This window comes from Manis pentadactyla, chromosome 13 (assembly GCF_030020395.1).
Source record: "Manis pentadactyla isolate mManPen7 chromosome 13, mManPen7.hap1, whole genome shotgun sequence".
In the NCBI taxonomy this organism is placed as follows: Eukaryota; Metazoa; Chordata; class Mammalia; order Pholidota; family Manidae; genus Manis; species Manis pentadactyla.
In genome coordinates this window covers 20,714,948-20,729,304 of record NC_080031.1, presented here as the reverse complement: position 1 = coordinate 20,729,304, position 14,357 = coordinate 20,714,948, and the positions used below count along the sequence as shown (strand labels likewise).

At 44.5% G+C, this 14,357-nt stretch overlaps 1 long non-coding RNA gene across 1 annotated transcript in view; it reads right to left on the bottom strand.

The window, feature by feature from the left end:
- Positions 1–2,390: 2,390 nt before the first annotated feature.
- The window catches only part of LOC130680363 (uncharacterized), a 37,032-nt gene continuing 25,065 nt past the window's right edge, over positions 2,391–14,357 (bottom strand). The window contains exon 3 of the long non-coding RNA XR_008993351.1: positions 2,391–2,730. This is a non-coding gene — a long non-coding RNA (uncharacterized LOC130680363). The remainder of the gene's footprint in view (positions 2,731–14,357) is intronic.

The window sequence follows — 14,357 nt, the reverse complement described above, 5'->3', positions numbered from 1 at the left end:
CTGATTCCTCAGGCCCTTGCTCTTCTCCATGCCTCAGCTCCTTTGCACAGTATCATTTTTGTGCAATATCAAAATCAATATCAAGTTATATTGTAATTATTTGTTTGTAAATTTGCATCCTCCATTGGGATGTGGTTTTTCAAGGATAGCAGTTATGTGTGAAGATACACAATTTAATGGGTACTGCCTATGTGCTGAACAATAATACCTATATTATTTCTATTCTGTACAATAATCCTTCAAAGCCCGGAATTCTTATTTACAGATGAGAACACTGATGCTCTGAGTGTTCAAATAAATTCCTCAAGGTCACTAGCTGAGTAAGATATATGACTTCAAAATCAAGGCTCTTTCCACTATACCACCCTGCCTCTCTTTTGCTTCTTTGGATTTTCTGGCATATATTCAGTACTCAATAAATGTCATACAAATGGATAAATGTTAGGTCTACTAATTATAAATGTCTTGAGAGCAGGACCATACAGTCTACTGTGAATTCATCTCTGGGGGTACTTCAAGGTATGTACCCTCTCATCTCTCCATAAATTTTTGAATGAGATGGTTCAAAATGTGAATAAATAGACTCCATGCTACAAAGCCTATACAATTATCATGCACTCATTAGAAACAAGCAGACCTGTTAGCTGATTGCTACTACAGAAAAAGCAACTGCATCAAATACATCTAAAGGAAATCACTACCCTCCCACATGCACAGCATTAATAATGTGTCATAACAACCTTATCCAACAGGTGAGCCATCCCGCATCCTATGAGTATATTTTTCAGGTATCAGGCTTGTTAGGATATAGCTCTGCTGCAAGTCAGCCCACAGGACTACAGGACTCTAATGGAGAGGTAATGTTTAAACCTACCTTAACAAGTTTTCATACTAAAGTAGTCTCTCTCAGAGGTGATGTGTAGAACTCCAGGGCCCTTCAAGTTGCATGTGGGAAAGCCTGATAAGAGTCCATGATCTTTTGTGAGGAAAAGACTGACTCTAACACTGTCTGTGAGCCTCTCCATGCTGAAGTTATTTGCTGTCAATTTAGCAAATATTTATTTAGCTTCCTATTCTTTCTCTCTGAAAAATATAAGCCCAACTCCTAAAGTTTCAAAACCAGATGACAGCTTAGCTCCCATACACTTAGATACATGGTTTTTGTACCAGGTAACTGGCCCATCAGCCCCACAGTCACCATCACTATGTTTTAGATAATTCTATCATTTTAATTGTTTGTAGTTCTTCCCTGGCCTGATTCTCCATGAAGTCTTCAGTCTGAGAGCTCAGAGAAACTGTTTAATGGTCACATGTGGGGTTCATTCCATTGTTCAGGTCCTGTTCCTTATTATTTTAGATAATCAGAAAGCAAAATTCTTGGGTTGGATTATCATCAAGAATTCACTTATTCATTTTTTTCAACAAGTGTTAGGAGCTCAGATTCCGGAACCAGATGGTCTGCGTTCACCTTCTACCTTCTTACCTCACTAGCTCTGTGACCTCTGGCAATTCACGTGGCCTCAGAGTCCCCCCTCTGTTACTCATCTGTCAAAGGGGGATGATAGCAGCTCCCACTCCATAGGGCTATTTTGAAGCTCACATGAATCATTGGACATAAACACTTAGAAGAGTTCCTGGCACTCAATAATTTTTAGTTATTGTTATCATTATTATTGTTACTGTAAACACAACAACCAGTGCATAAGCACACTATGTAGTGATCTAAAGGCAGGGTACTCAGTACTCTGAAACCCTCTCACAAAAGGGCCTGGCCACAGCTGGCCTTGGTGGGGAGAAAGGCTTTCCCAATGGAAACTGGAAGGATGAGTAGGGTCAAGCGGATGGTGCATAGACTGCTAGGAAGACCATTCCGGGCAAAAGGAACAGCCCCTGCTAAAGCATATGCTAAGTGAAAGGTCAGTGTGGCTCCAGGACTGAGAAGTTGTCAGCAGGAAAATGTTATGTGTACAGACTTCTCTTTTGATTGTTGACAGCATAACTATATTCCAATAGAATCTTTTTAAACTATAGCTTTAGAAAATAGTTTAGTTCTACAAATAATTTGGTATCTTAGTTGTTCTTTTTTGTTTGTTTGTTTGTTTGTTTCTGTTTCAACCAGGCAATGAGAGTTAGGGAAGCAACATGCGCTCCCTTTTGGTCTGACCACAAAGTCGGGGTTTAGCTTATTGAAGAACTGCAAGAATTAGGTCATCCCAGGTGCCTTGCAACGGCTGCTCCCTTACTTATTTTATAAGGTTCTCTGTTCTGCTTTTAACCGTTATGTCCTTATTTTATTTTGAAGCATTGAAAGGCCATTAAATCCTTTTGGAAGTTGGAAGGATACAAATTCCAAACATGTAAAATAAAATATATTGATTATAAATAGCTTCGTTGATTGGAGCCTGCTTCAGGAGAGAGAATGTGGGTAGAAGTGTGGCGGGCCCCCACCAGGCAGGAGAACTTTGAAATCGTTTCCCACCTTTGGAATTGCTTCCTGTGTGAAAGTCCTGATGCCATGACTCCCCGGGAAGACGCTGTGGAAGAGAAGGTATCCAACATAACCCATTTACATTGACTTACTCGGCTTGAACGTTGTCATATTTAAATGTAAACAGTTTATTAGCCCTTTGGAGCTTCTAGAAGAAAAGAATGTGTTTGCTGAGCCTCCAGATCCATTTGCCTTGTCTCTTGTGTTCTAGGGTTGCTTGTTCAAATAGCTGATGCATTCATCTGCAAGACAAAGAAATGAAAACAACAGTGAATTTTGTTTGTGGGCCTGGAAGCCTGGCCTCATGGTTCAGCTCGCAGAGCAGTCTGACCTTAGCTTGTCTGGAAGCAGTTAGGGGAAACAGCTGACTCCTGCAACCATACTTGTTGCTTTTCCACCAGCTCCCCACGTCTGGTCCTTCTCCCTGCCACTAATTCCCCACAACCATTCATTCAACAAGTACTCTCAAAGCACTCTTACAACGCCAAGGATGTCACAAAGGGCTGGGGACAGTATGAACTCAAACCTAGGGGCTCTTCTCTTTCTCTCCCCCACCTTCTTCCCACATCCCCTAAAGTGAACCCCTGGGAACAGCCATGCTCCTCCAGGACTTCCTGCTCAAGCAAAAGGGACACTATAGCAGATTTGCTCAGCTTGAAAAGGAGGATTGTGCAAAAGGCCCTACAATGAAAAAGCCCCCAAATACACTCCTGCAAGAAGGAGGTAGGGAGGGGGGGACAGGAAGCACACCAGCGTCGCTGACTTTTCTCATCTTCTGCTCCTCATAGAGGAGAAAATAGGGATTTTATGCTGAATTGGAAAAGTCTAAATTAACAGGCCTAAATTCGAAATAATGAGATTGATTCTAATAATGAGAACTAACATTCATGCAGTGATTAAATCTAAAGAGGGAGCTTGATATGCATAATCTCAGTGAATCTTCAAAGCACCCCCACGAGGGATGTTAGGATGGCCTTTTACAAGACAAGGAATGGGGGCTCAGGGAGACTTGGTCCCAGTGTTAAAATTAACCGACTCGAGGCTTTAATGCAGGCCTTTCTTTCTCCCTCTCAAATATGGGGCTCCGTGCACCAGACCATTGCTGCCACAGCTGAGGTGACCCTGCCGTTCTCAGACTTGCAAATAATATCTAACTCAGTCTGTTTTTTCCATGCACTGAGGACACTATTTTTCTTTAGTTAAGAGAAGGGCCATCCTGTGAAGGTGAATCATCATTCTTATCAACAGAGGAAGGAATGGGGGTTGAGAAAAGTTAAGCAAATTGCCTCAGGCCACACAACTCAAAGTAGTGGACCTGTAATTTGAGTCTGACACCACCATGCAGAAGCAGGAGCCATCCTGCCCAGCAACAAAGGGATGATGGAGCCTGGAGCTGCTGTGTGGCAAGGGACAAAATGCCTTGCTTAAACCAAAAAGCCCAGAGTAGGAATATTATTTATGCCATCTTCTGACTGTATGACCTTGACCAAGTCAGGCAACCTCTCTGACTCATCTGTAAAATGAGGAAAACAGGACTCTAATGTGGATTGAATAAAATAGTATGTGTGCACGTGGTACGCATACACTAAAACTCTACACAGGGCATGGGCGTTTCCAGAGGACAGTAAGCTCCTGCCCCCGGAGGAAGAACACAGCAAACAGTGCAGACCCTGCAGACAATCACCCTTTGGAACAGGGAGACACCGACTGAACCAAATCTGAAGCTTCAATCCTGTGTCTCCCCAGACTGACTCTGGCCATGAGGGACAAGGGCACTTTCAGGGACCAAAGTAGCTCCTAAGCTCCAGGCAGCCAGTGATTCCTGACCCATAAACGCTATGGGTGAGGGAGAGGTCGCCCTTCCTCCCCTGGGAACACAAGAGGCCACCCTGGCCTCGTTCCCCAACAGCCACTTACACATTCCAAATGCTGACACTTCGCCCAGTTCCTTGTAGCTCACTTGTACGATTTCTCTGATTCCCATATCCAAGTATTTTCCCTGCATATCAACTTAAACATGCCAGCCCTTTTTCGATTATCCAATACATCAGCAATCCAGTCATCCCCTCAACAAAACATGCACCGAGCACCTACTGTGTGCCAGAACAAATTAGAAAACATTAGCACATGATGCACTTTACAAAGCACCAAAGATTCACATTTGACTAAGTGACAGAACACGAAGCGCGGCTCTTTGGGGGCTTCTCTTTGCAAAAGCAGGAACAGTCCTCACCCTGGGCTTGCATGCTCTACATCTGGATTGGCTTGATCATGTTGCCTGGCCTTCCTCCAGCCATCAACAGTCTAAACTTCCCTAAAGTCTAAACTTGAACTTAACCCTTTTCAAAAACAGTCTCATTTTCCTATTTCATTTTAGAGAAGAAAACACTAGATAACTCTCAGATTAGTGGATTTCTCCCCTAGAACATGGTAATAGGTAGTACCTTCATAGTATCAACATAAATGCATACAATTAAATCACACTGGTTGAAACAGTTTGACAAAGTGCATTTTGTCATGCAGGTGACTTTGTTTCTACATTTTTCCACTTCTTTGTATAAACTCAAAAAGGCAAACTGAAAATTCAATTAAGGGCTTTCATCGAGAAAAGGCCTTCTTAGTGCTGGTGAAGTTCAAACTGTACAGGTTGCAGCTTTCAGGAGTGGTGTGCTGTGCTTTTAACAGCAGTGAGATTTCCCTCAAGAACACATCTTGTACCATGTTCACTGAGCCTGCTAAGTAAACCAAGAAGGAGGAAAAAAAGAATTAGCAAAAAAATGTCTATTACAGAACTAAGGAAACTCGAACATTCCAAACAGCCAAGTGCCGTTCAGCACTTCCCAGGGGCCCGCACCTGCGCTTGGGCCCCGGCACTCCGCATGTGAGCAGTAGCCTCATCGCCACTCCAGCCCAGGTTGCACTGGAACGCCGCCCTCCGAGGCACCTGAAGGAACCCCTGAGTCTTACGGTTCTTATCCTCAGGGTCATCTGAGATGCTTGAGTCCTCTTTCTCAAGAGCTCTTCTGATCAGAGACCTTTGAGGTCTGCTCTCCAATATGATCCTAACCAGCTCTTCTCATCTCCCATTCCCTTCCCACATGACCCACTCTTTCGGTCCAGCTAAACTAGTCAGTGTTCCTTGCCCATGGCCCAAAGTTTGCTCTTCTGGTTCTTGCTCTTGCCCCTCCCTCTGGAACATTCCTTGTCCACATTTCTGGTCATTGTGCCTATAATATCCTATCCATCCTTCAAAGGCTGTCTCTGTGCTACATTTTTCACAAAATCATTTGAATTTCTATGTCTTTATCACACACACCCTTAGCATTTTGCCTTCTTAAATGACATTTCTCATTCTACCCATGATTTCATAATCTCCTTAGAGTAGAATTCCAGGTCTTATCCAAATGTTTAACCCCTTTAACATATGGGCCAGGACAGAGGTACAACTCTGTGAAATTATCTGTTGAGCTGCTGCATACCTCTCCTGTTAGAATATGGACAAAAACTTTGTTTCTCTGCTCTCTGGTCTTGCAGGGAGAATAAACACTTAAGTAGGAGCTCGAGGAAGTAATTCAACAGCCTTGGATGAGTCAGATTGGAGAATGGAGGCTATATGGAGCCTGACATAGCATCAGAGTAAACTTGCACCATGCAGATGTGCCTACATGTTTATAGAGGGAGGAGTTGAGTTGCTGGGCATATGGCTCTGCTTGCACCCAGGGGATGCAATATTTTAACAATCTCTTGGCCACACCAAGAATTTGAAGTCGTTGCAGTTTCCAGGCATTCTGACCAAGAATAGGAGTCGGAAGTGACTTCATGGCATGTTTTGCTGAAAAATGACACCCACAGTGATGTCCAGGGACAGACACAAGAGAAGATACTGAAATCCTCATGATCTTGAGACCCATGCCAGGAAAAGTGCCTAGACTGACAGAAAAAAGGGAAATGCTGGCTCTGCCTCAATCTGCCTGGAGATTGCATTTTTCTTTACAACATCTCCAAATTCCCAAATATCTTAGGGCATAGACGATGGTGATTGGAACTGTGATATAGAAGACCTGGGTTTCAGTTTGAGGCCCTGCATTAAATAGTTAGGTAACCCTGGGAAAATCACTTAGCTGCTCTGGGCTCCATTTCTCAGCCCTAGCTTTTGACAAGTGGAGAAAAATTTGTGAAATGATTTTCACAACCTAAGAACATGGAGATGATACTGCATTTTCAAAAGTCTACTTTGATATATTGCAGTAGGGATACATTTAACATTTAAATGAAACAAATATTTTTCAGGTGTCAACAAATAGCTAAAAGAAGGAAGAAAAAGAAGCACATGACTTTGAGGTTCATGAGAGTGAGGTTTTTTTTTTAAAAGAAGTAATTGCTTTATTATGGCTTTTAAACATTGTTAAAAAAAAAAGCAAAAGGGCAAGCATTAACATTTTTTGGATGTCTAGTTGCATGCTCAATCTTGTGATAATTGCTTTTGCTGTCTTATACTATTTAATAGCCACAAGAACCATATTTTCAACCACCTTTTAAATTTGGGGAAATTAAAACAGAAACCCACATTCTAATGCATGCCTATCTGACTTCGAATCTCTGTTCTTTTCCCACAGCATATTATAAATCCAGAATGTAGCCTTGAAGGTATGAGATTTCAACCAACTGTCCTTCTTCCTGCATGCTCACCCTGCCTAGGCATGACTATTTTTGCAACATCATTGAGCTTAGCTCTGTCCTTTTCTTATATCCTACACAGGAGACTTTCCACTATATTCGTTGATAACCCACTTCAGGGCTAAAAGCCTTTATGAGGAACAGGAATTTTGATAAGAACCTAAATCTCTTCTGGTGCTATTTGAACTCAGAATTATTTTACTCCCAGTTGTGATTCATTTTTTCACTCATTCATATCTGGCCCAAACATACTTTCTAACTTTAAATCTTACAGCTTCCTTTCATGAATATTTTGATTAAGATTCTTTGGTTTGAAATAGCACAGTAAATAAATTCATAAACAAAATAGCACAAGAAATTCTACTTAAAGTGGAAAAGGGAAATTTCTCTGAGCACCCAAGGGCAGGAATCAGTCAAGTTTACAGAAGGTTCTGGAACCAGAACTGAGAACTCTCTCCATTCCTCATCTCTTGTTTTTCCTGGGTACATGCTCCCTTTGTCCATATTTCTATAGGTCACCCCTGCCTCCCAATCTGCATGGCTGAAAACAGGCCTGTTCACAGCTCCTATGTTCTCAGATTCCAGGTTCAGTTACCCAGAAAGTCTGAATACCTCATGAACCAAGTTCTGACTTCCCAGAGATGGGCATGGTTTCTATGAACTGTGTCCAGGTAGGGGAAGCTGTCCTGGCCCAGCATCCTCACAGTAAGTGCTGGGCCTGACTGGCAGCCCGAGCGGCTTCTAGGAGCCACTCTGCTGTGAGCTAAAGGGAAATGCAATAAAGAGAGTCACTGAGAACTGAGCAGACACATTCATATCCTCTGTGCTGTGGACAAGATGAATCTCTCACGTGACCTGCCCCCACCCCAAGGCCCCCATGCTCCACCACGCCGCCTGAGGCATCAGAATCCTACCTACCCTTGCGGACCCCAGGCGGCTCCAAGATCTGCAGCCGCTGCGGCTTCCTCACTTTTCCTGGGCCTGTTTCCTCTCCCTGCCAGGCTGCAGGTTCTGGGGGAACCGAGAGCATGTCTGGTCCACCTTTAGATGCATTCTATATTCAGTAAAAATATTTAATGGATGATAGATGAATAAATAAATAATTTCCTGGATGAAATAATGTTTTCTCCTCTGTTAAAAATTTAAAGATAGTTTTTACTTTTCAGCTTATTAACTTTCACTTTCCAAGACAAACTTATTCTTGTCCCTCTACATGTCTCTCTCTCTCAAGTTCAATTTGGAAGATTATGATTATTTTCTGTGAAACTGAAGAGGCCTGGTATCAAAGTAGTGACTGGAGAAAAGAAAGACACATTAAAATGGGTCATTTGAGGAGACTTTAATAAAGCACAAGTCATAAAACTGAGGATGGAGTTCAAGGACACCACTAAGGTATAGCGCAGTGTCCTGAGGCTTGTCTTAGTGGGGATCCTTTGCTACCCTACATCCTGGAGCACAGGGGACGGAGCTGTTCCCCAAACCCAGAGAAGGCAGCTGGACTGTGAGAGGCACCTTACAGGAGCCTGCAGATGCTAAGGCCAGTTCTCAGTGACCCAACAGGGAGGAAGCCGGAAGAATAGGCACCCCAAACTTACTCTCTTTCCCCATCCCATCACCAGCCAAAACATGCCAGTGACCAAACCAGACTTGAAGACAGAGGACAGAGGGCGCACATTGATGAAGCCCACACTCAAGGTGGCCTCCCCAGGCTGAATGGAGCAGGACGGAGGCTGGATCTGGATGGACAAACAGGCCCTCTCCATACTTCTTAAACAATAGATTCTCCAGCTAGGGGTGGCCACGTAGCTGACCCAGCTCCACTACCCTAGGTCATGGAGAAAGATGAGTACATTTCATTTGGGGATTGCATTCATGTAAACTTTTAAGGAACTTAAATGTCCTTACTCATTCAGCCTGGCTATTACTTTTCTCAATTGCAATTTTGTGTTAAAACTGCAAGAGAAAAAAAGCAGCAGAAATGCCTATTTCGCCACTCTCTGAGGTCACACAAACAACTTCCATATCAATTATGAGCCTTGGAATAATCTGAGGGTCAGGAGACACGGGTTCAAGTCTAGGCCCTACGACTTACTTCCAGGGGATTGCTGTATGGAGGTCCCCCAACCTGGGGCTCAGTTTTCTTCCATCTCTAAGACTGCCCTACCTCTTCCAACTCCATCATTCTGTGTTTCTAATTCCTAATGTCCTTCGCTTCCAAAGAAAACCCAATTTCTGTGTGTGGGTGGTGATGGTAAAAGCATCACAACATCCTGCCAGGGTCTTCCTGGGTATCTCAGAACACTCACTAGAATGTGAGGGTTTTTAAGGTCAAGGACGATAGTTTTTTTCACATTACTTCTCTACTCATTCAATCCAGTGGTTTGCATATTGCCAAGATTCAATGTCTTTATTTGATTTTTTATTCTTTGATTCTTTCAAAAATTTTCAGAATAAATCACAAAGGGGAGAACAAGCAAAAATAGAACAAGATGTTATTGATTGTGACTCAGTGTCAGTTGTTTTAGGTGTGGTAGCTCTTTTAACACCCACAGCAACCCTCTCAGTTGGGTTCTATTTTATCCTCATTTTATCAACAAGGAAACAGAGAGCTAGACGAGGTAACCTGCTCAAAGCTAGTATTTGAACCACAACTTAAACCCTGCTATTGTTGCATCAAAAGCTCACGTTTTTTTTTTTTCTTTGCAACTCTGCACGTGGTGCTTAATTTAGGTGTTTGTGGAATGAATACCCCATCTCTAAACTTTGTCTTGCCAGGCAGGACATCCCAGTAACCTTCATGAATCCTGCATCTTTCCAAACCTGCTGCCCACTCCCACTCCCACCCCCACCCCTGCGCTCCAGTCCCACCCACCCTACATGCGTGATCTGCATGACAGAAAGGCTGCAGGGATTGCTGGGCCTGGGCAAAGCCTTCCACAACTCAAAATGGTTTTCCTGGCTTTTTAATGGCATTTCCTCTTGAAACTTTGGTGCCATAATTCAACATTCTGCTCCTCAGGGTGTAGATTAAAGCATGGGAGGAAGCCTGGAAAGGTTGTGACTTGCCCTTTTGTTGGAACGTGAGCTGGCGGCAAAGCCTCCTGTCAGCTCCTTCGCTCCTCTAGTCTGGGCCTCAGCAGGCTGAGATGTGCTCAATGCTGGGAGGGCGGCGTGGCTGGGGTGGGCAGGCTAGGCTAAGGCAAGGGAGGAAGGAGTGCAGCAGCTGAGCACGGAAGACATCACTGAAGAGGGCCGGGTGATTCTTGAAAGGGAAACACCTAAGAGGGGAGACCAAGGAGAGCCCTTCAGTGAAAATTACTGGAAGAAATAACCTGAAAGCAGAATAACAGGAGCAGTTCAGCTCCATGGTCAACCACTCGGACTTAAGAGGGTGGAGAGAGGCCAACAGCAACTCCGACCCCTGACGGTGCAAGGGTTGGGATGGTTCAAAGCAGAAGACTCTTATCTCTTACTTCTGGACTGAACACTAGCCATTATATGTCACTTGACATGACATCTATTATGTAACAAAAGTATCTGCTGCTTTTATAACATCCACCTGCGTGATAGTGATGCCTCACCCCACTTGCCCTCTTTATTTCCAAGGATCTCTGACAGGATGCCTCACGTGCCCACAGTCAGCCTGCCAGCCTCACTGTCCACAGTGCCCTTCCTCTCTTGCTGACTGTCCACAAAGTGCTCACGAGAAGCTCACGCTTACCTCCGCCCAGAACATCAGGGGCCATGCCAGGGGCTGTGTCTGGAGTCTCCCAAAGCCCTTAGCCTGCCAGGCTCCAGACAGTTTCCTCACCAACTTTGTGCTAAGCCCAGAATCTCATCAAGCCTGCCTTGGGTGGCATCTGCTGGCCCTGTGTCCACCTGCAAACCACAGTACCAAGACCCAGTACATAAGAATACAATGAGATGCCAGCGACTTTCCAAGAGGAAAACACTTCTTGATCTCCACATATTTATTTAATAACTTCTATATTCCAGCCATTGAGGCAGTGTTACCCCAAGAAATGAAAATGTTAGACCAACATGTTTCAATTTTTTCTCCACTTCAACACAGCTAATGGCTGTCCCCAAGCACTCCTATATGTAGCATAGGTTCACTGTGGGTGCAGTAATTCTCAACCGGAGAAATGTTCTTCCCAAGAGAAAGGAGGTGTGCACTAATTTGAAGATGCCTCCCAGGCAATTCTAATAAGAAGGTATAACCGTTCTTGTGGCCTAACAGCCCCTTTCACCCTCATAACACTGAGAATCACATTTCCATAATCAAAAGACCATTTTCAAAGAGATGCATGAAGCTCTCCATTCATAAGCGAAAATAATGCAAAACCAGAGAGAGCTGGAGCGTGGTCAGCAGTGCACAGTTCTTCCTTCCTATTGCTCTCTTCACAGAAAACATTTAAGAAAACACAACTTCTTTCCAGGGAGCAGGGGATTTCAGAAGCACATGTGAGCACCTATTCCATTCAGTCCTCCACAGTGCATGCTTCACACCCCGTGCCTTGCAAAGAGGAATGATAGAAAGAGAAAAAAAGGCCTATGTGGCACCACAAATGACCTCTCCTGCCCACACACCACTTTAGACGACTCCCCATGTTTGCAGGAGGCTGACTGTGGTCATTGTTCCCTGTGCTCTGAGATGATCCAAGAGATATTTCCAGGGTGTGGTGTGGTCACTTGGAACAGAATTTCATCCTCTCGTCCCACAGTGTAAAGCTCCTGCAGAGCATGCAGAAATGAGGATGATGGCACTACCATCATTATCAAATAAACAGTGGGCTTATCCTGAGTGATTGCACAGAAAGCCAGACAAGAAGAAAACACAGTCTCTTTCTCTGACCTCTTAGGTGTCTGAACTCATACACATGATATCATAAAAGTAGTATGGCCTATGCCAGGGCCTTACCACTAAAAAGCTAGACTACTAGGTCTTCAAAATTTTTTAGGCATAAAACATTTTAAATGTTCCTTAAATTTTTAAATACATTTCAGCTTGTCTTTGCTGCTACACTGACAGCATGCTGGTGGGAAGTCAGTTGTAGAGAAGCAATTCTATCAGTCCATCCCCAAATTCAAAATATGCCAGGGGAAGGAGAGAGGCTTTAGAATCAGGCAGATGTACATTCAACCTTAGCTAGGTCACTCTCTAGCTCATGATCTCCAATACCTTGGTTAGCCTCTGTATAACACTGTTACCAATACCTACACTATAAGATTGTAGAAGCTAAATAGAAATAAAGTTATTTCATGGAAGTAAAGTAGAAATAAAGTAACCTAGCAGAGTGACTGGCATACAGGAGGGAGGGACTCCATATATCTGAGTAGTTACAGGAGAAGGAGAAGGAGTGGTAGTCATTGAGAATCAATAATCATAGGGGTAGTTACAATAACCTTGCAGGGGAGACAATGACTAGGCAGAGATAAGATTTGCTACATCCTGAACTAGAAGGGAAAATATTCACCCAAGATTATACAGCGAGAGTTGCATAGCAGAGACTTGAATTCAGGACAATAGAACTCCAGAGCAAGTATAGAAGCTGCCAAGTAAAGATGTAGAACTAAAGGCATTGTACAAAAAAACAGTATAGGCTGCTGATAGACTAGCTGTGGAGTCAGACCTACTTAATGCCTCAAAACCTCAGTTTCTCCATCCCTAGAATCAGCTTATTGACTGCCATGTACTGAATGTACATGTCCCCTCCAAATTCACATGTTGTAGCCCAAACAGCCAGTGTGACTGTGGAGTAAGGAACTAACTAAGATTATAGGTCATAAGGGTGGGGCCCTGATCTGATAGGATTAGTGTCCTCATAAGAAGAGATACCGGAGAGCCCTCTGTCTGTCTGTCCATCTGTCAGAGCTCTCACACACTCGGATATTCTCCCCCTCCTCCTCCCACCATGTGAGGATACAGGCAGAGGGCTGCCACCTACACACCAAGAGAAGAGGGCTTAAGATGAAATCTACTAAGGCAGTACCTTGGACTCTTCAGCCTCTGGATGTATGAAAAATCAATTCCTGCCATGTAAGCCCCCCAGCCCCTGGTAATTTGCTATGGCAGCCAGAGCAGACCAATATGCTGAGTCCAGATGGGAAGGTCTGGGCCATTTAACATAGGTCAGCAGCCCACACTGCGACCAGGATGAGAGTCCTAGCTGTGGCCCACGAGAGGAGCCAGAGGTCAGAGCTGGAGGCCCTTGTAGGAGCTCACGTGGGAAACAGGACAAGAAGACAGGTGGCAGGAAGATGAGGAGTGAGTCAGGGAGCAGCATCTGAGGCAGACAGGGGGAGGGGGCTGCTCTAAACTTTCAACCCAGAGGCTGCAGCCCCCATGGGTGTGTGAGAGCTCCATCTCCACATGCGCCTGCTGTGCAGCACAGGAAAGAGCGGATGGCTTAAAGGCAGCCAGCAGGACAGGGCAGGGAAGGATCAGCTCAGAATAGTGCTAATGGGAGCAGGGGTGTCCACATGTCAGAGGCACACAATTCCCAGCCCATATCATCAGGAACGAGCTGTGGACACTAGGAAGCAAGGGCATTGGTGATCAGCACCAGCTGCTCGAACAGGAAAACAGGACATTCAAGGACAGACAGCATGAGGCACGCACTCCAGGGTCCCAGCAGGGCAGCAGATGAAGGGAAGGAGGAATTTGGGAGAACCCGAGCTATTAGTTTTTTACCTGCTTCCTATTAATTGCTCCCTCTAGGCTTCTGTGACCAGGCAAAAGAGGATTCATTTACTTAGCCACTTAATAAATCTTTATTGGATAACTTACTCTGTGCTGGACACTAATTGAAGCACTGAGGATACTGCAAAAGGACAGAAACAAAATAGCTTACTTTTAAAGAGGAAATGCAGACAGTAAGCAAGCAAACAGGTAAAATCATATCAAATGGGGCAAGGCATATAAAGACAATTAAGCAGGGTAACGTGGGAGAAAGTGATGGAGCTGTGGCAGGAAGGCTTCTTTAGACAAGGTAGCCAGGGAAGGTTGTCTGAGAAGGGGACAGTTGAAGCGAACCTCAATGACTGGAAGGACACAGCCCTGCAGGGACCTGCAGGAGGCACATGCCAGCCCGTGGTGGTGGCTCCCTTCCCCTGAGGCCCCCTGACTTCAGCACCGGAAGGTGAAGCAGGGAGCAGCACCTCTGTGGCCTTCCTCCCTTCTCAGGTTTTC